Source organism: Mustela nivalis, assembly GCF_964662115.1.
Source record: "Mustela nivalis genome assembly, chromosome: 14".
Lineage (NCBI taxonomy): Eukaryota > Metazoa > Chordata > Mammalia > Carnivora > Mustelidae > Mustela > Mustela nivalis.
In genome coordinates, this window is record NC_139033.1 from 27,076,510 (window position 1) to 27,096,084 (window position 19,575).

General features: G+C 41.7%; 1 long non-coding RNA gene across 1 annotated transcript; it reads left to right on the forward strand.

Moving 5' to 3' along the window:
- The first annotated feature begins 7,795 nt into the window (after positions 1-7,795).
- Positions 7,796-11,379, forward strand: LOC309847975. The gene is made up of 4 exons (XR_014302753.1): positions 7,796-7,977; positions 8,579-9,020; positions 10,015-10,149; positions 10,840-11,379. It is a non-coding gene; the product is annotated as an uncharacterized lncRNA (long non-coding RNA).
- Positions 11,380-19,575: the final 8,196 nt, after the last annotated feature.

A 19,575-nucleotide genomic window follows, 5' to 3' on the forward strand; every position in this document is an offset into this window, starting at 1 on the left:
GCCAGGCGGGAATGACTGCTGGATGCTGCAGCCAGGAGAGCAGGACTGGCGGGAATCAGGAGATTCACAGGCAAAGTGTCGACGCACAGGCTGCCTCCTGCTGTAATGCTTGTTTTGAAGCCACAGTTTAGTTCCAAGGTGACTGATGTATTAGGGAACAGTTTGAGCATAACTCACATTGGGCGTAACACTTGCTTGTGCATGACCTCATTCACCAGCCCCATCCTCCGGACACCCACATGCGAACCACAGGCTTTTGGGGGAGAAAATGCCGTATTTCTATAGTGTTCATGTATTTCTTATCCATTTAGCATGTGTAAAACTGATTTCCTGCCATTTTCCCTGGGTTTCTTTTCTTTGTTTCTTTGTTTCTTTGTTTCTTTCTTTTCTTTTCTTTCTTTTTTTTTTTTTTTTTTTTTGATTTGTGCCTCTAACTCCACGTCCTCATAAACCCTGTGGTTCTTTATCTTGTAATTTTGCATAGCTGATGATTTTTAGAACATTTTCTAAGTTATAAATGACTCACTGTACTTCCTAATCACAACATTTAAAAGGACCCACAGTGGAATGATCTGGCTGTCTCTGCCTTATGTGAAATGTCTTAGACGGACCTCACATTATGTACTTCTTGGTGGGATGCGATACGAAGTACACCCATCACCTACAAAATAGCCAGAAATATGTAAATGGAATCTCACCAAGCCTTTCCACTTAAATAAAATGGAATCTTTGTTTCCATATTCACATTCAAGATCGGCACCTCACTGTCAAGTGGCACAAGTAATACATTTCATTTGAAAACACAAACTAAAATAAAACCAGCTATAGAAAACACTTGCAGAAAATTGGGGAAAGTTGAAAATAGACTGGATATTAAGTTATTGTAATTTTTCTGGGTATGATAATGGTATCCTGATTGTACAGGAGCATATCTTTTATGGAGGTGCACGCTGAAATTGAACTAAAATGTCACAATGTGTGCAATGTGGTTGTCCATCATATTGTTCTTTCAAATATATGTTTTAAAGCATTAACAGTAGTTGAAAAATTAATATAAATCATGGGAAGCGAATGAGAGGGCTGGAAAGGGGTTGTTATTGATCTCAGGATTCCAGATTAAATACAGTTTTTATGGTCTACTCCCATTTGAAAGTTCCACGTAATTTCTGTATGTTAGATACATCCAATTTTGTTCACTAGGAGAAAAAAAAAAGACTAATTACTTCAAGTCATTATTAAAGTGCCTGGTGTTAAAAAATGTAGCCCCTTCATTGAATAATGAGCTTCAGGGAATTGTATTGGAAGGCAATGGAGAGAAGAAATGATTTATGTGCAATGGGCAATGGTAAAGCAATGTGTAAAGGTGAGAGAGAGATTCTAAGGAATACAGTGTTGGTGTGAAAAAACGAGCAAATGGTTTTAGAAATTATTTTTTTAAGCAAAACGAAGAGAAAAATCTATGCATACAAAATACAAAATCTGAGCTCTCAGAGGAGAATTGGGTGGGAAGTGTCGGTGCCTGTTCTGGATCTTCTCTTGGGCAACAGTGAGTCAGTCACGCCCCTGCTGATCAGCTCCGGTTGCCTCTCTTTCCAGTGGGATTATGTTAGAGAAACTACGGTCATGGAAGTTGATCTTAAGTAGAAAGAATTTCAGTAAGACAATTTTAATAAGACAGATTCTTCTTGTGCTGACAAAAAAGGACAATGTCATGGCAGAGGCATATCAGTTATGTGGCATGTATTATATAAATCCAGCTTTATTCTCGCTTGAGTTTTAGAACCTAGTGTAAACTGTAATCATAGCCCAGCCATAGCCCATGATTTCGTTACAGTTCCTCACCACTCAGAGAGTTTTGCTTTTTCTGTATTTTGGCTTGTCTTCAAATTTTAATCTTTTTTTCTGTTGATGGGAAGAAAATCGATTTTATTTACATAAACCCACGAACTTCATATTATTTTTAAAAAAGATTTTATTTGGGAGAGAGAGAGAGAGAGAACAAGTGAGCGAGCATGAGTTGGAGGAGGGGCAGAGGAAGAGGGAGAGACAATCTCAAGCAGACTCCACGCTGAGCTCAGAGCCGGACACAGAGATGCAGGGCTCTATCCACGACCCTGAGATCGTGACCAGAGCTGAAACCAGGAGGCTGAATCCACTTAACTGACTGAGCCACTTAGGTGCCCCATAAACACATGACTTTTAAATGTAAGATTATCTCCCCAACTTGGAAAATGATGACCAATATGTCAAAATTAGGAGACAGACTGTTAACGTTCTAATTTTTCCTTAGAACAAAGCTTTCATCTAATTATCTTGAGTCTCACAGAGCTTCAGGCCAGAACTAAATGAATTCATACAGAGAAGAGTGAAAAACCAGGAATGAGGGCCAGCCCTTGGTTCTCAACAGTGTTGGTGGTGAATTAGAAGGAAGGTGTGGCAGTCAGAATGGCTAAAATTAACTAGTCAGGAAACAACAGATGCTGGCGAGGATGCGGAGAAAGGGGAACCCTCCTACACTGTTGGCGGGAATGCAAGCTGCTGCAGCCACTCTGGAAAACAGCATGGAGGTTCCTCAAAAAGCTGAAAATAGATCTACCCTATGACCCAGCAATCGTACTACTGGATATTTACCTTAAAGATACAAATGCAGTGATCTGAAGGGGCACATGCACCCGAATGTTTATAGCAGCAATGTCCGCAATAGCCAAACTATGGAAAGAACCTAGGTGTCCACCAACAGATGAATGGATAAAGAAGATGTGGAATATAGATACAATGGAATACTATGCAGCCATCAAAAGAAATGAAATCTTGGCATTTGCGATGACGTGGATGGAAGTAGAGGGTATTATGCTGAGCGAAATAAGTCAATCAGAGAAAGACTGATTTTCTAATGATTCAATTATCATATCTCTCTGATATGAAGAATTTAAGAGGCAATGGGGAGGGTATGTGCTAAGGTGAGTGCTGGGAAGTGTGTAAGCCTGATGATTCACAGACCTGTACCCCTGCGACTAATAATACATTATATGTTAATTTAAAAAAAAAAAAAAGAGGAAGGAAGGTGTGGGAAGTGTGCTTGGGACAGGCCAGGTCGTGGCGGCCACATCTGAGGCCAGGATGTCGGAGTGAAGGGGAGGTGATTAGGAGACAGTACTAAAAAGCCACAAGAACAGGTGCATTTCACAAATGGACGCATGGAAACATCTTGGGATGATTCTTGCACACACTGTTTGTAGTCAAGATACATCCGTAATTTTTTCTTTTTAAAGATTTTATTTATTTGTCAGAGAGAGTGAGCGAGAGTGAGCACAGGCAGACAGAGTGGAAGGCAGAGTCAGACAGAGAAGCAGGCTCCCTGCGGAGCAAGGAGCCCGATATGGGACTCGATCCCAGGATGCTGGGATCATGACCTGAGCTTAACCAACTGAACCACCCAGGCGTCCCCATCCGTAATTTTTTTAAGTACCAAATGACTTCCCCCTTGCTCCCTAAAAGCTCTACCTCCCTCAACTCTGACATCTCAGTTATAAGTGATAGCTGTCCGTGTTTTAGAATTTCTTGGTTTTATGCTTGAAGCCATCCTTAGGCCACAGACAGCATCAGTCCTTTGTCTCGAGGGGTCCATTGTGGGACAAGTACGGGGAATAATAAAGAGGCTTATTCCACACATCCCCCACCCCTGCCTCCTTCTCTCCCCATCGGTTATTCCTGCATTGACAGGCACACACACATACTCCATACTCTTTCTCCAAATTTCTAAAGCAAAAGCAGAAACTAGTTCCCCTCTCCCATTTTGTGGCTTTTCTTTTTCCTCAAGGGAGACTTTGAAATGTATTTAACTAGATTCCAGCTGGACAAAATTGCTGGTTAGGTAGAGAAGGAAGCATGTAATGTGATTATGCGTGCCCCACTACTTCCTCGAAATAGTCCTGTGTACCGAATTCCCTTAAGGAGATGTCTTGCTGTTGTATAATCCATAGAGCATCTTATAATTACACAGCCATTTGTTCCTTTTCCTGTTTCCAATTTCACTGATTAACTTATCTAACAGTGCCATTAAAACCCATATATCATTTTTCACCATTAATCAGTTATTCATGAGTTTTATTCATCTCTGAAGTATGTTCATCAAGGAAAAAGAGCCTCAATTTGCATTTTAATTGACCAGCGTACAGTGCTATCTGACAATACAAATGGTGATCTCTGTTTAAGGAGAAGCTTACGTTTAGTAAGATTTAAATGATCTTTATTTTACAGTTCTCTGATGTGATTTTCCTAAATGCATTAAAGTGGAAAGTAGGCATTGCTTGGATGTTCACTGATTTTACCAGCAGGCTTGCAACCAGGTTGCAAGATAAAATATAGTAGGCACCAGTGCATGTGAATTTTAGGAAAACACAAAATATTAATTAAATATGTAAGAACATATACAATATTTCAGACACATTTATACTATAAATATTCATTTGTTTTTCTGAAATTCAAATTTAAGTGTGTGCTCTGCCTTGTTGTTTGCTAAGTCTGGCAACCCTGAATATATACACTTAAACAACTACGTACGAAGTAAAAATAACTACACAATTCTCTGTTGTTAACAAAGCTTTCCTTTATTACTGCAAGCTTGTTTTTAAATATGTTTTTGCTAACTGTGAAAGTGATTATTCAAATTAGTTGAGTTTTACCAGATATCTTCATCTATAAAATATAAACAGCCTTGTCTCTATATAACCTTGAATAGGGGCGTCTGGGTGGCTCAGTTGGTTAAGCAACTGCCTTCAGCTCAGGTCATGATCCTAGAGTCTCAGGATCAAGCCTCACATCAGGTGCCCTGCTCAGCAGGGAGGCTGCTTCTCCCTCTGACCTCTCCTCTCTCATCCTCTCTCAAGCAAATAAATAAAATCTTTAAAAACAAACAAACAAACAAACACACACACACACACACACACAAAAACCTCGAATAACCGTACTAGTAGACCAAGGAAACTCCTGACTTTTATTCTTGCTGTTGAGATCATCAGTTACATCTTTCTGACTTTTCATTGTGTAAAAACCATGTTGTATTTACCAGCTAGTATCAAAAAGACAAGAAATAACAAGCGTTGGCAAGGATGTGAAGGAAAGGGAGCCTCAGGCATTGCTGGTGGGAATGTCTACTGGTGCAACTGGAAAAAATAGGGAGTTTCCTCAAAAAAATTTAAAAATAGAAATACGATATTGTCCGGCAAATCTACTGCTGGGCAGTCACCCAGCAAAAGACTCTCACTTACTCTCCTCTTTCCTGTGCAAAGAAGAGGGTGCCATCTGACTCTGCCTGACATGCTTTGGCTCTGTTAGAAATCTGTGGTCTGGAACCCCTCAGTGCCTTTACTGAATAAACCTCTAGTCTCTGCCTCAGATCAAGTGAGGAAATAAATGTTTAAAAAAAGAGTTGCAGAACAGTGATCTGCATAATAACATTAGAGTTATCTAAAAATGAGAGTGGAAACATTCTATTTCCACATACCTCCTACGTGCTTCTATAGGCGCACACGATGTCTGGAAAGATGTGCATTGGGCTGTTGACAGTGCCTATCTCTAGGAAATGGTTTGGTGGGGGGGAGGCAAGAGACGGGGATTTATTTTTAATTCTTACAATTCTATACTTTTCTTGGCTTTATAATGATTTTCAAAAATAGCTCTCAAGGTAGTTTTCATGTCCAGCCAGCCTCGGAACCACTCACCATTATCTGATTTCTGTGTTTCACTCTCATCGGAATATTGGGCCATTGGCTGTGACACCAATTACAGCAAAGGTTGCATGGCCTGATGAGAAGAATTCTGTTAGCAGTCTTCCGGTGTGACAGAAGGGTAAGGCCGGTGCTGCAAAAAGGAAATGGCAAACTAGGAATTCATGTGGGTGTTTTTATTTTCATTGAATGCACTTTTGACACAAAAATGTCTTGGTGTTTTTTTTATAAAGTGCCATGTATCGGGCTCTCTGCTCGGCAGGGAGCCTGCTTCCCTCTCTCTCTCTCTGCCTGCCTCTCCATCTACTTGTGATTTCTCTCTGTCAAATAAATAAATAAAATCTTTAAAAAAAAAGTGCCATGTATATTTGATAGACATTGATCATACATCAGCAATCTATCTGTGACCCTAAGCAATGCACTACAGAATATGATGCCTTACGGCTTTCAGCTGAGTAACTGATTTTTGTTTTCAATGTTTTCCCATACTGAAAAGACATACACGGAAAACCACTGATATAAATCAGGGTTTTGGGGGCTCTATAATTCCCTATCTATATCAGCATATTTGTAAAAACAAAGAAAAACCCTAACTGTTTGACTTTAACACTTCAACACAATGATTATTTTTTTAAAAAATTTTTTACGTTAGAGCTTTAAATAAATTCTCCATGTAAATAAGATTGCTTAAGTTTTTGTCTGAATTTTATGATTCTGAAACCTAGAGAATAACTTCACTTTTCTACAAACTGATTTTTTCCTATAGATAAACTGCAATACATTTGAAAAGTATTTTTCCATTAAATAAAAAAAATAAAGTATTATGTTTCAGAGTGTCTGCTGTTACTTTTTCCACACACTAAAAAAACATTCCATTGCTACTCAAAAAATGTCCCACTTTTTTCCCAAAACATTGTCAGAAATTCCTGTGATAGTCTTTATTTTTTTTTAATTCTTTGCTAGGGTAAAAGGGTGTGATATGCTGTGGACTTTGCCTTATGCATGATTGTAATGACATTTTGAGAAAAATATTTTTGAGTAAACAAACAAAAAAAAGCACCAAGTGTTTTATTTGTAACCACGGTTAAACCAAGGGTAGGTCTTTTGTTTCTGAATACGGAAGTGGTAAATTTCTTACATCTCTGGGCCAGAGTACATTCCTGTGTGTCCAACCAAGCAAACAATGTCATTTGTTGATATTCACTGTTAATTACTGGTCTTCACACAAGTCCAGCAATTGTATTACTTGAATTCCATATTCCTTCAAGCCTAGCCAATGTTTTGCTTTGCAATGCTCTACAAATTTATAGAAAGAAATAAACCATTGTTAAAAAGAAAAAAATAAAGACTTTTAAAAAAGAATTCCTTCAAAATTCTCAATAAGACTATTTTTTGTTTGTTTCTGGCTCATATCTGAACATCAGAGTAAGTAATGCATGAATTTGTGGGTTTTCCATTGTTTGTGAATGAAGCATACTCGAATGTGTTTGTTTTTATAAGCCTGTAACTTCACACGGACTGAGAGCTCTACCGCACCCTAGCTAGTTTTTACTAACAAAGACACACCTTCGGAAAGTATGCAATACCACTGTCACTCTTCCCTTGTAATAAAATCTTAGCACTGACTAGGGATGCTTCTGTTGTTGACGTAATTAATAAAGCTGTAATGAATAAAAAATAATTTCTTGCTTATTCTAATGAAAGCTCAGTCGTTGAAAATGGCCCTAGGTGTTCAAGTAGGAACGGTGCTATGCCTTCATTCCATTGTTTCCTAATGAGCTAGAGTTCTTGAAGATGGCCAAAGGGACTGGTTTACAAATCAAATCTACAGAGTTTTACTCTCACTTTTCAGACTTTGCTACCTGCCCTACCTAACTGTTCTTTGAACCCAGAGAGAGGAAGTGGGACGGACGCTGTGCCTTTGGGAAGATGAGCCCAGAATTCAGGTGGTTCCCAAGCCAACACTTAAGCCTCTGCTTCTGGCCAGGAGCCAGGCCCCGCCCTCCCCTCTACCATTTCATTGTGATCTTACATTCTCCCAGCAGTCACGGCCCCGCGCCGCCTCCACCCACATGCAGCCGCGGAAGAAAGACAAAGATATCCCTAAAATGTATTTCTCCGTATTTGAGATATATCCCCGAGACCTCTACTGGCTCTTGATGAGTATGGTGGGAATTTCACCAGCATTTGCTTATTAACTACACGGCCACCTTCTGTCATGAGGTCACGCTCTTTTTGATCATTGCAGGTAGGTTTTACCTTTTTCTTTCAACTTTTTCTCCCACTCACTTTTTATGGGCCCCGGGAATGGAAGAGTCTGTGGTTTGGTTTCCTCTGCCTATACTTCCTTTTCATTGCCACCTGACTCAAACGGGATCGTGGCTGAAAGACATTAAGTGGTTTTGCCCCCTACTTGCCACTGGCCTGCTACAGAGCTTGTATTTGACTCAGGGTTGACTTCCCAGCCCTGCTTCTTCTGATCCCAGGAGTCACAAACTCCAAGGCCCCCAGAGGGACTGGGCCGGTAAGTGATTGCAAGCAGCCAGGTGGGGAATCAGCTACTATTCCGGGTCAGGTTCCCTGTTTAAAATCAGACAGTAGCTTTTCAGCCCATTTACATGAAATTCGAATTCCTTCACCTCCCTGGTCGGTCTGGTTATCAGGTCTGAGCAGAAATCCAATCCAGATAAAGGAGGCAAACATACAGTTCCAGACAAACAGCCAACAGGATCAGCATGTCAGAGGGATACCAGGTCCGCTCAGGATTTGAGTCTGAAACAAGGCAAAAACGAATAGTTGTAAATGACAAATCTACAATTTAGCAGTGACTCCGATGTCCTTCATCCAAGGTCAAATAATGCATGGCTTGGGGGAATGCAGTGCCTCGCCGAGCAGTGGAACGCCATTCTGCAGCCACCTGGGGCAAGAGGGAGTTTTGTAGTGCATTGGGAGAGGCAACGCAGAAACGGGGCACGATCCGCGAGGAGACCAGGATGCCCTTGGAAGGCAGGCAGGTGCGTTTCCAGGGCTGAGGTAAGCCAGCTGGTGCTGGACTGGGACTGGTCTGCGCTGGAGTTCCTCGACAGGCATTTCCGTAGGTGCGGGCTGCCTTAGGCTCGCACGTGGGCCTGTGGATCCCGATATACGCGTGAACTTTGTGGCTGGGAACAGGAAGGCAGCAGCGGCGTGGAGAACAGAAGCTGGCGTTTTGCGGGAAGAAGCTTCTGCTCAGCGCAGGGACAGACGCGGCGCCGTTGTCCTCCGTCCGCAGTGGTGCTGTCACCACTCGGGGTACCCACGCGCTCGATAAGGGGCTGGAGAGTTTGGAGGAGGCAGGGGACTGGCAGGTGGGAGAAGGCAAAATCCATTTCTACTTCTCTGCATCTTTCCGGTGAAGGCTCTGGATAGAGGTCTGTCTACACTGGATTGAGGGCGAAAAATCACCTGCGCTGATATCAGCTTGGGGTCTGTTAGAGCTAAGACCAGGACAGGGTAATGATTTATTAAGTCAAGCTCTGAGCATTCTGGCATTCAAGTCCAAAAATCAATCAGTTAAAGAATCAGTGGTTGGGGTACTTAGTGGCCCAGTCTGTTAAGTACCACACTCTTGGTTTTGGCTCAGGTTGTCATCTCGGGGTCATGATCTCAGGGTTCTGAGACAAAGCCCCGCATCAGGCTCCGTGCCAAGAGTCTGCTTGAGATTCTCTCTCTCCCCCTGCCCCTCCTCCCCACCCTCTGAGATCTCTCTCTCTCTCTCTCTCTTTTTCAGATAAATAAATGTTTCAGAATCTGAACTGGGTCCTGACGGAAGAGCTAGTGGCACTCGGAGACTCTGGACGATCGGTTTATTTAACCCCAACGGGCTCAGAGTAGAATGATCTCCAAAGGTCTGAGCCCCGAACACAGACGAAGCGAGTAATTTATACCCTTCTGTTTCTGCATACTTTGTATTTTTGGTGCTCTTGGAAAGCAGGGCAGGGAGAAGAACCTGCAAGAGCCCTGGGGCAGTGGCTGGGACTCCTTTGCTAACTCGGTCAGCCGTCTTAGAACACAGATTTTCCCTTATCAAATAAATCTCGAAAAAAACCCAATCGATTGTTGGGTATATAAGATGTTAGCAGTGATAGTGTTGTCTAACAGTAACAGAACACTCAGCTCAAAAGTTAAGGGGAAATTTCCATAGCAAGCTGTCTGGAGGGAGGGTGGTTCCCAGGGTCCTTAAGTCAGAGGCTTAAGACATGTTGGAGGGAAATGATTTCGTCTTTCTGCTCTGCCTTCCTCCCAGTGCTGGGCCACCTCCTGCCATTCCCCATGGTCACAAGGGGGCTGCCGTAGCTGCAAACATCACATGCTCCCACATACGTATCCAGAGGTTGGATGAGCAGTGAGGACCACAATCCTTCTGGCGTCCTGCTTTAGAGTGAGTTCCCCGCAGATCCCCCCTCTCCTGTCACTGGCTGGTGTTGTATCCACCAACATCCACCAACACAACCAAGTCCCGGTGGAATGAGGAGTGCAGGTTCAGCCTCTGTCCTCACTCCAACCCAGGACTGAGGGGGGCTCATCTCCCCGATGGCTAAATGCAACCCAAGGAATGGCAGCATGACACCGGTGGGGGAAGGCGCCTCCCATAGCATTTGTCTTCATGCTTTATGTAATTCTTCCATTTGGTAAAAAGAAAAAAATATATATTTTAAACAGAGACTAGTCTGCATTGATATTCATTAAAATATACATGGGGTACTTCTCAGCTAAGCACTTTGGCATGTCGGTCCTAGAGTCAAAAATAGGGCAGGTGATTAAAATCTACCATGATTAAATTCTTATTAGACAGCATCCATACACCTGAAACTCCACATAATGAACTTAATTTTTTTTTTTAAAGATTTTATTTATTTATTTGACAGATAGAGATCACAAGTAGGCAGAGAGGCAGGCAGAGAGAGAAGGGGAAGCAGGCTCCCCGCTGAGCAGAGAGCCCGATGCGGGGCTCGATCCCAGGACCCCGGGATCATGACCTGAGCCGAAGGCAGAGGCTTTAACCCACTGAGCCACCCAGGCGCCCCCATAATGAACTTAACTTATTTTTACCCCATGTTACTGAATTTAGCTTGCTTCAAGTAAAAGGTGAACACTTTCCAAGTGAAAGATGTCTTTTTCTGCAGTAAAATAAACACCCTCACACACGGGATCCTTGCCAGAACGAAGATATACTTCCAAGTGGAAAATCTAGTTTCATGGAATGAGTGTGTTCTTGAAACTTCGGGATGCCCGTCCTTCTTCAGATACTCAAGGGCCATTGAACTCAGTACTGTTTTGAAAGCCAACTCTTCAATTAAAAATAATACCCATTCACTACCTTATTACCCCGTGTGAAGAGATGTGAGTAAGGCACGGCAAGCTGATCTGCAAACACCACACAATTTTAGTGGCTGCGATGGGGAAATCAGCTCTTTGACCTGAGTGACATGGAGTACCGGGGAGAGGGGAACACAGAGGAACCCATGCTGTAGTCAACACACATTTACACAGAGGTTTGCAAGCTTTATGTATATTTTGTCTTCCCTGTTTTCTCTTTTTTAAAACCCAAAAACATAATAGTTGTGGAAACATAAACTACATCATTAAAAACAATGCAATTTCTCATAAACCTATTTTTGTAGGAGCTTTGTGAAATTTTAAAACATTGGAGGCAGTTACTATTTGCATGAATTTGGCAAATGGAGAGTGACCTGATCTGAAGGTGAGTTTCAGTTCAGATACACGGTATCTTGCTTTTCTTCTCTGTGATCAATTCTCAAAATTGGAAAGTTGTATTCTTCACAAGCCAATTATCAACAAAACTATTTTGACTGATTATCTCTAAAGGCTGGTCTATTTTAAACACATTACTTTCCCTCTCGGGAGGACATATTGGTAAAAAACAAAGCAGTGTATTTACCACATCTTTTCTTGTGCATCACCAATTTGGTTTCCTTAATCCTGAAAACTAAGGAATGTATGTATCATTTCCACTCGACAGACGGATAGTGAGGTCCAGAGATGTCAAGCGTCTCAGTCCAGAGAAGGCGGAGCTAGATCTCGTCAGATCTCTTGACTTCAGTAATCTGTTCTTTTTGAGTAAGTGGATGGGCTTCTGACCAGAAGGAGTGTTGACAGAGACGGCAAAAGGGATCACTCGGCTTGCTTTCCTAAGTCTGCAAATGATTGCCAGGGAAGAGAACTTTTGGAACTCTCCTACCTACTTTGATAGGTAGTACATTCTGACCCTTTCTTTCTCTCATAAAGGCGAAAGAACTGCCTCTGAGGCTCAAAAAAATACCACGGTGGTGGGCTTATCCTCAGCTTCCTTGATGTCAAGGAAAGAGAGTGCGAGCAGATGCTGAATATTTTGATTCCTTCTCCATCTTGGCAATTGATTTTCATCTCAGACCTGGTATGTACTTTTTTTTTTTTTAAGTGTATTATTTATTTATTTGACAGAGATCACAAGGAGGCAGAGAGGCAGGCAGAGAGAGGGGGGGAGAAACAGGCTCCTCGCTGAGCAGAGAGCCCGATGCGGGACTCAATCCCAGGACCCTGAGATCATGACCCGAGCCAAAGGCAGAGGCTTAACCCACTGAGCCACTCAGGCGCCCCAGAGCTGGTATTTACTTTAACTGGAAGAATCATGATAAGCATGCTATCTGATGAGAAGAATTAGAATATTCCCCAAAGTGAAGAGAATGAGTCCTCTCAATAAAGAATGTTCTTTAAGAGGGAGAGAAGTGCTAAATAAGTGAAAATAACAAGTGAACACGCTTGTTTTCTTGTTTTGATGTGCTGTGGAGAGAGGACTCCTACGGCAGTATCTGTGGACAAAGGGTGAGGAGTGTGTGATCTGGTTTCTGGTCCACTAACTCTGCATAGCTAAGGAGATGCTTCTGGCTGGATTTCAGGTTCTCCTTATAAAACGGAGAAAGCATTCGATTGAGAAGCTGGAAAGATATTTGAGTGCTACAATTTTAGGCTCTTAAACTGTCCCGGGTGTCTACAGCAGTCTGCACTGGGCCTTATTATGCTTCCATTCACCGATTAGTTCCGTTATTTATCCATTCGATACATTCCACTATGTGTCCGGTGGTTGACATTGGAGATGCATTAAAAGCTTATCTAGTTTCTAGACCTTCCAGATGCACAGATGAGCTCGTGACCTAATAATAACCGGTATCAGCTGAAACCTTAGCAGAGATTAAGTTGACAGCTCGAGAGGGAATCGGGCATAGGAGGGTTAGCTTTGGAATTTGAGCAGCACAGAGGGATCATCTATGGAAAGATCTCCAGCATGTGGCTGGACTGTGTGCTCTCAGGGCATTACTGGAACAAGGGAATGGGGCTCCTGCCCCTGGAGATGCCAGAGCCACGGCTGTGAGTTATTTTGGTCTCAGGTTCTCAGCATTGGGCTCGACATCAGGCTTTGAACCAAGAGACTCTCTAGCTCCTGGAATTTCCAGATTTTTACAGTTTTAACTTTGTGCAATGGCCCTGGAAACTGTGGGGAAAATAATTGTTCTAAGAAAAGCTCGCTCTTAGGTGCTCCTATGGGGAGAACGGCACTGTGTCATTTATTGGTTGTGTGGTCCTAGACAAGTGTCATTAGCTTTTTAGCTCACTCTCCTCATGTCCAACAACCTCCTCATAAAACTGTGGAGATTAATTAAAGATTAAGTCATGGGCCTGGCACATATCGTCACTTTGAGTCATAGCTATTACTAAAAACAAGCATTTTCAAAATGGAGGGTCTTTGTGAATTTAATAATCGTTCCATAAGCTTCTTGAAATCTTAATGCCTCTCTACTGAACTAAATGTGTTTTTATCTACTTGCTGCGCTGTTACGGTTTAGCAACCTGCATATGAATCCGTCATCTAAAAATTGCAAGAGATTTCTGATTGTATATGAAGTACAGTGTGTAAGGTACGCAAAATAAACCTTTCCACCTGTTGGCAGAATCACTATGTATGTTTGTCTTTAAATTAAAATTTAATTAGCAATAATAAGTTCCTAAAACTTCCTACAGCAAGCCAATAACCAAAAACTAATTACAATGAGTAGATACAAACAGAAGAAATGTCTTTTCTTTTTTCCTGTGGGTCAGTTATATCATCAAGTTGATTATCTGTTGACTATGCTGTGTTGTACTTCATCAAGGATACGATCTGACCAAGAAATTCTTGTTTGGCTTTTCTTATCTGGAAAAGTGCTTTAACCTTTCCTATAACCCTGTGTGTGTTCTAGAAACAGTAGTTGAACATGTTATTTAAATAGAGGACATATCATAGGCTTGGCTCATTAAGGTGAGAAGGCAGAGACTAACCCAGATGTTACCCTTGTGACAAAACTTGTAAATATTATATCTCACCCCAAATCAGTACTTTCTCAGGCCAGGAACTGTTCCAAGATTGCATGAAAAAAGATGAATGCACGTGGTGGATAGAGCTAAAATTCCATAATTACTAAATCCAAATTTCACTGGGGCAGGGCCAATAACTAGTTTCTGTATTTCTTGAAGCAGAATGTTTTGAATGAATGGAGAAATATATAATACAAAATGGTTAAAATCTGGACATATTATCTTTCAAGAAATGTTTTGATAAAAGAAACTACTTGTGTCATTGTTAAAAGTTATCTTCTGCTATGGTAAACAATTCTTGCATATTCTATTACTGCAGGAGTTTTAAATTCCATTTATTTATTTATTTACTTATAAAGGTTTTATTTATTTATTTGTCAGAGAGAGAGAGAGAGAGACAGTGCGCACAAGCAGGGGGAGTTGCAGGCAGAGGGAGACGGAAAATACAACTCCCTACTGAGCCCGGAGCCAGATGCGGACTCTATCCCAGGTCCCTGGGGTCTGACCTGAGCCAAAAACAGACCTTAAGATGGCTTAAGGACTGAGCCATCCAGGCACCCCTAAAATTATTATTTTAGATAATATTACTTTGTAAACATTTTCTAGTAAGTAGAGTATGCAGTTAACACTTCTTTGTGAACAATCCTAATGTTTAGTTTTACTTTGCTTTTAATAATATGATGCAAACCTGCTTAAAATTAAAACAGGGAAGGTGTTACCTCAATTGAGTACTGGGTGTCTTCTCCTACTCTATGGTCTCATTTACACTGTGTGATGTGTGCTTTTCTATGCCCCTGCTGTGTATAACAAGTCACATAGAATATATTGGGATTCATTAACATTGCATATTTCTGATTAATTATTAAAGCTTCAATATAGTCTTGAATTTCTTCTGATGTTCAAAAACTACTCAAAATGTACATCTGTGGTTAATGATATTGGTATAATTCCCTTGATAGTTAAACTGAGTTTTGCTCTTCAGAAATAACTACACATAACCAGTATAAAGTATACCTTGAATGGAGTTAATTTTTGCCTTTTTCTTTTCTTTTTTTTTTTAAGGTTTTATTTATTTATTTGATAGGCAGAGATCACAAGTAGGCAGAGAGGCAGGCAGAGAGAGAGGGGGAAGCAGGTTCCCTGCTGAGCAGAGAGCCCAATGAGGGCTCGATCCCAGGACCCTGAGATCATGACCTGAGCTGAAGGCAGAGGCTTAACCCACTGAGCCACCCAGGTGCCCCTGTCTTTTTCTTTTTAATTCTTCCAATTTTTTTGGTTGAAGGATAGTTGACTTACAATATTATATTCGTTTCCAGTTATAACATAGTGACTCGACATTTATGTACATTACAGTGTGGTCACCACAATAGATCTAGTTACCATCTCTTTTAGGGTTCCTCAAGTCAATTCCAACTTTGTGGAGATGTTCCCCCCATATATATAACACAAACGATTCTTGAACACCAGCAATATGTCCAAGAATTCAACTGGATTCAACTCAACTCTGACCCTTCTAGCTGGAGATAGCATCAGATTCAATCCTACAAGACTGTTTCCCCCACCCCCACCCCCATTTTCGATGCCAGTCTCCAACCTCGGGCTGTTACCTATGCTTCTGACCAATCAGCTTCAGATTCAAGGTTCCACAAGCCTTCTCCTTAGGTTCTCATCATTTGCTAGAGAAGCTCACAGAATGCAAGGAAACACTTAGGTTTACCAGTTTTTTTCTTTTTTTTTTAAATACTTCTAAAAATTTTTAAATAAACATATAATGTATTATTAGCCCAGGGGTACGAGTCTTTGAATCGCCAGGTTTACACACTTCACAGCACTCACCATAGCACATACCCTCCCCAATGTCCATAACCTCACCCCCCTCTTCTGACCACCCCCCCAAGCCACCCTCAGTTTGTTTTGTGAGATTAAGAGTCACTTATGGTTTGTCTCCCTCTCGATCCCATCTTGTTTCATTTATTCTTTTCCTACCCCCCAAACCCCCCACATTGCATCTCCACTTCCTCATATCAGGGAGATCATATGATAGTTGTCTTTCTCTGACTGACTCATTTCACTAAGCAGAATACCCTCTAGTTCCATCCACGTGGTTTACCAGTTCCTTACAGGATACGATAAAAGTTACAAATCAGTGTCAGATGAAGAGATACACAGGACAAGACACAGGGAACCGGTGCAGATCTTCCCTGCCCTTTCCAGGTATTGCCACTCTCCCCAAATCTCTATAGTTTCCCCAGCCTGGAAGCTCTCCACAGCCAGTCCTCTTGGGTCTTTATGGAGGCTTCATTGCAGAACCGTGATTGTTATTAGCCATTGGCTGATTTGGTCTCCAGCCCCCTCCCCACCCTGGAGGTCAGGAGAGAGGCTGGAAGTTCCAACCCTCTAATCTTAGGGTTGGTTCTCCTGGCAACTAACCTCCACACTTGGGTAGGGGCCAAAAGTTGTCTTCATTAATAATAAGACACCCATGTGACTTTTATGCTCTAGGCCATTTTCAGTAACTATCAATGAAGATCAAATATATCGGAGAAATATATTTTGGTCATCTGACTAAATATATATTTATTTTAAGATTCTACTTATTATTTTAGAGAAAGAGAGAGCGCCAGCAGGGGGAAGAACAGAGGGAGATGGACAAGCAGGGGCCATGGTGAGTGTGGAGCCCATCGTGTTGCCAGGCTCAATCTCACGACCCCGAGATCATGACCTGAGCTGAAATCAAGAATCGGACACTTAACTGACTGAGCTACTTGGGCACCTCAATATAACACTACCTGTTACCATACGAAGTTATTACCATATTAATGACTATATTCCCTATGTTGCACTTTTCACCCCTGTGACTTATTTATGTTATAACTGGAAGATTGTACTTCTTAATTCTTTTCAACTATCTCACCAACCCCCCCGCCCGGCAACCACCACTCTGTTCTCTGTCTCTTTGAGTCTGTTTCTATTTTGCTTTCTTTGTTCATTTGTCTTGCTTTTTAGATTCCAGACATAAGTGAATATATGGCATTTGTCTTTTTCTGACCTATTTCACTTAGCATAATAGCTCTAGGTGACTAGGGCTTATTTTGAATCACTGTTTAAGTATTTCAGTAGAAAGAATTTTTTGGCCACATTTATACCCAACGGGACAGAGATAAAAATTCACACGGCAATTGAGAGTGACCCTTTGTAGAACTGTAGAAAATGGGGACAGTTACTAGAGTTTTCACACTTTGAAAGATCTTATTATATCCTAGCAGGAACCAGTGAATAGACGTCTCGGAATGTCTGAAAGAAACATGGGTTATAAATTAAAGACTCAGGAGGATAAAGTATTGACCATTAACTGATAATTCAGAATAGGTTCCCCATTTAAAGGGGAAGTGTATGTTACTCCTCCTGGGATCGAATCTTAGGCTTCAGCTAGAAGAGAATACCAGGTGGTCACATGTAGAAATAAAAATCGGCCCTTGTGTCTTCAGTTCATATGTAGCTCTGATGTCAGTGAGGAATTGGCACCTGTTTTTCAGGAATAATGACACATAACAAATTAACTGCAGTGGGCAGGGTTGTTGGACCTGTTACCAAGTCACTGGCCCTTAGCTCCCAAGCACCCTCTCGGCGAGGCTTTGTGACAGGGGGACTGGGTCTCAGACATATCTGTTCTGCCCTGTGGATTTTGCCCATAGGGAGGGCCATAGGAAGGTATGCAGGGCTAGGGAGGAGGGCTTCTCCTTCCTGGGGACTTCCTAGTTGGGAAGCTGTGACCAACTCCTAAACAGTATTTCTTCACTCCAGCAACAGCAGCGGATTGCTGAGGCGGAAGGTGAATCCACTTTGCAGGCTTTCTAACCCTTGGAGAACTAAATTCAAAGGGCTACCCTGGGGCACATGGCTGGCTCAGTCAGTAGAGCGCGTGACTCTTGATCTCAGGGTCCTGAGCTCAAGTCACATGTTGGATATAGAGTTTACTTTAAAAAAAAAAAAAAAAAGTACCACTTTAAGAGACACCAGCATCATCTGGCTCACAAAAGTTGGGGTTCCAGTGTCATTGGGCACCCCCTTTCTCAGAGGTCTGGAGTTCAACTCTATGGGACCCTTTCTCAAAGCTTCTCTTCAGTCCCCTGAAAGTGAAGGAACCATCTGCTTCCCAAAGTCTTATGACCTCCACCGTGCTTTAATATTCCCTGTTTTACCTTTTTAGAGCTTCAAAACATAGTTAACAATTCTTTACATCTAGTTATTGATCGTTTATGTTAAGTTGTCTATATTAAAATAACGTGTCATTCCTGTCTCTTGATACAGTTGTGTTAGGAGACAAGGGATGAAAACGATGCAACTCTATGAGTCAACAAATAGGGCTGGTACTTTACAAAGGTTCACATTTGCTTGGAAGGTCAAGTCGCTAAAGTTTATCATATCTTATGAAGAGAGAGGGATATGGAAGTACCCTAAAAATTGACTAAACCGAGTAATTTTTCTCAATTCTTATGAGAGTTTGCTATATTATTTGTGAAATATTTAATTCCATAACAGAAGACAAGAGAGACAAATGGGGTATTAGTCAGGGTTTTCCAGAGAGCCAACAGGGATTGGCTCAGAGAGTTATGGAGACCAAGAAATCCTAGGAACCGTGATCTGCAAGGTGGAGAACCCACGCAATTCGGTCTGAACCCAAAAGTCTGAGAATGGAGGATGGAAGTCCCAGTCTGAGTCTGAAAGACCAAGAATCAGGAGTCGATGTCTGGAGGCAGAGAAGACGGATGTCCCAGCTAAGCAAAGAAAGCAAACCCACTCTTCCTCTGCCTTTTCTCTGCCATTCCCTTTCTATCTGGCCCTCATGGAACTGGATGATGCCACCTCATTGGTGATGGTGGATCTTTTCTTACTGAGTCTTTACTGAGTTTTACTGATTCAAATGCTAGTCTTTTCCAGAGACACCCAAGTATAACGGTTTACCAGCCATCAGGGCATCCTTTGGCCCAGTTAAGTTAGTTGACACATAAAATTAACCATCACAGTTGGGATGGATGAACCTCATTTAAGTGTTAAGTGTAGCGAATACATAAGCTAATAGTTTATGAGTTGTAGGTAAAACTCAGAAGAGGTGTTAAAAATAGAAAACAAGTAAAGATGTAGCTTGAAAACTACGAGCAGAATTCACACGATATGTTAAATATAGAGAATACGTCAGGGACATTCAAGACATATTACATATATGATAAATAGGATGAAACAAGCAAAAGTGTTTATTTAGGGAAAGAAAAATATGAGAGAGCCAAGTCAGAAGGTACAGATCCTGTCACTTCTTGGTTGACAGCTCATCATCCTCAGGTTGGTTACTCATTCAGACCCGTCCTGGCCCATGGTGCTTGGGTTAAGAAATGCAAACAGTACCATGGTTGTTTCGCAGGACCAGCTAGCAAGCTAGAGTTGACATGAGAAGTAC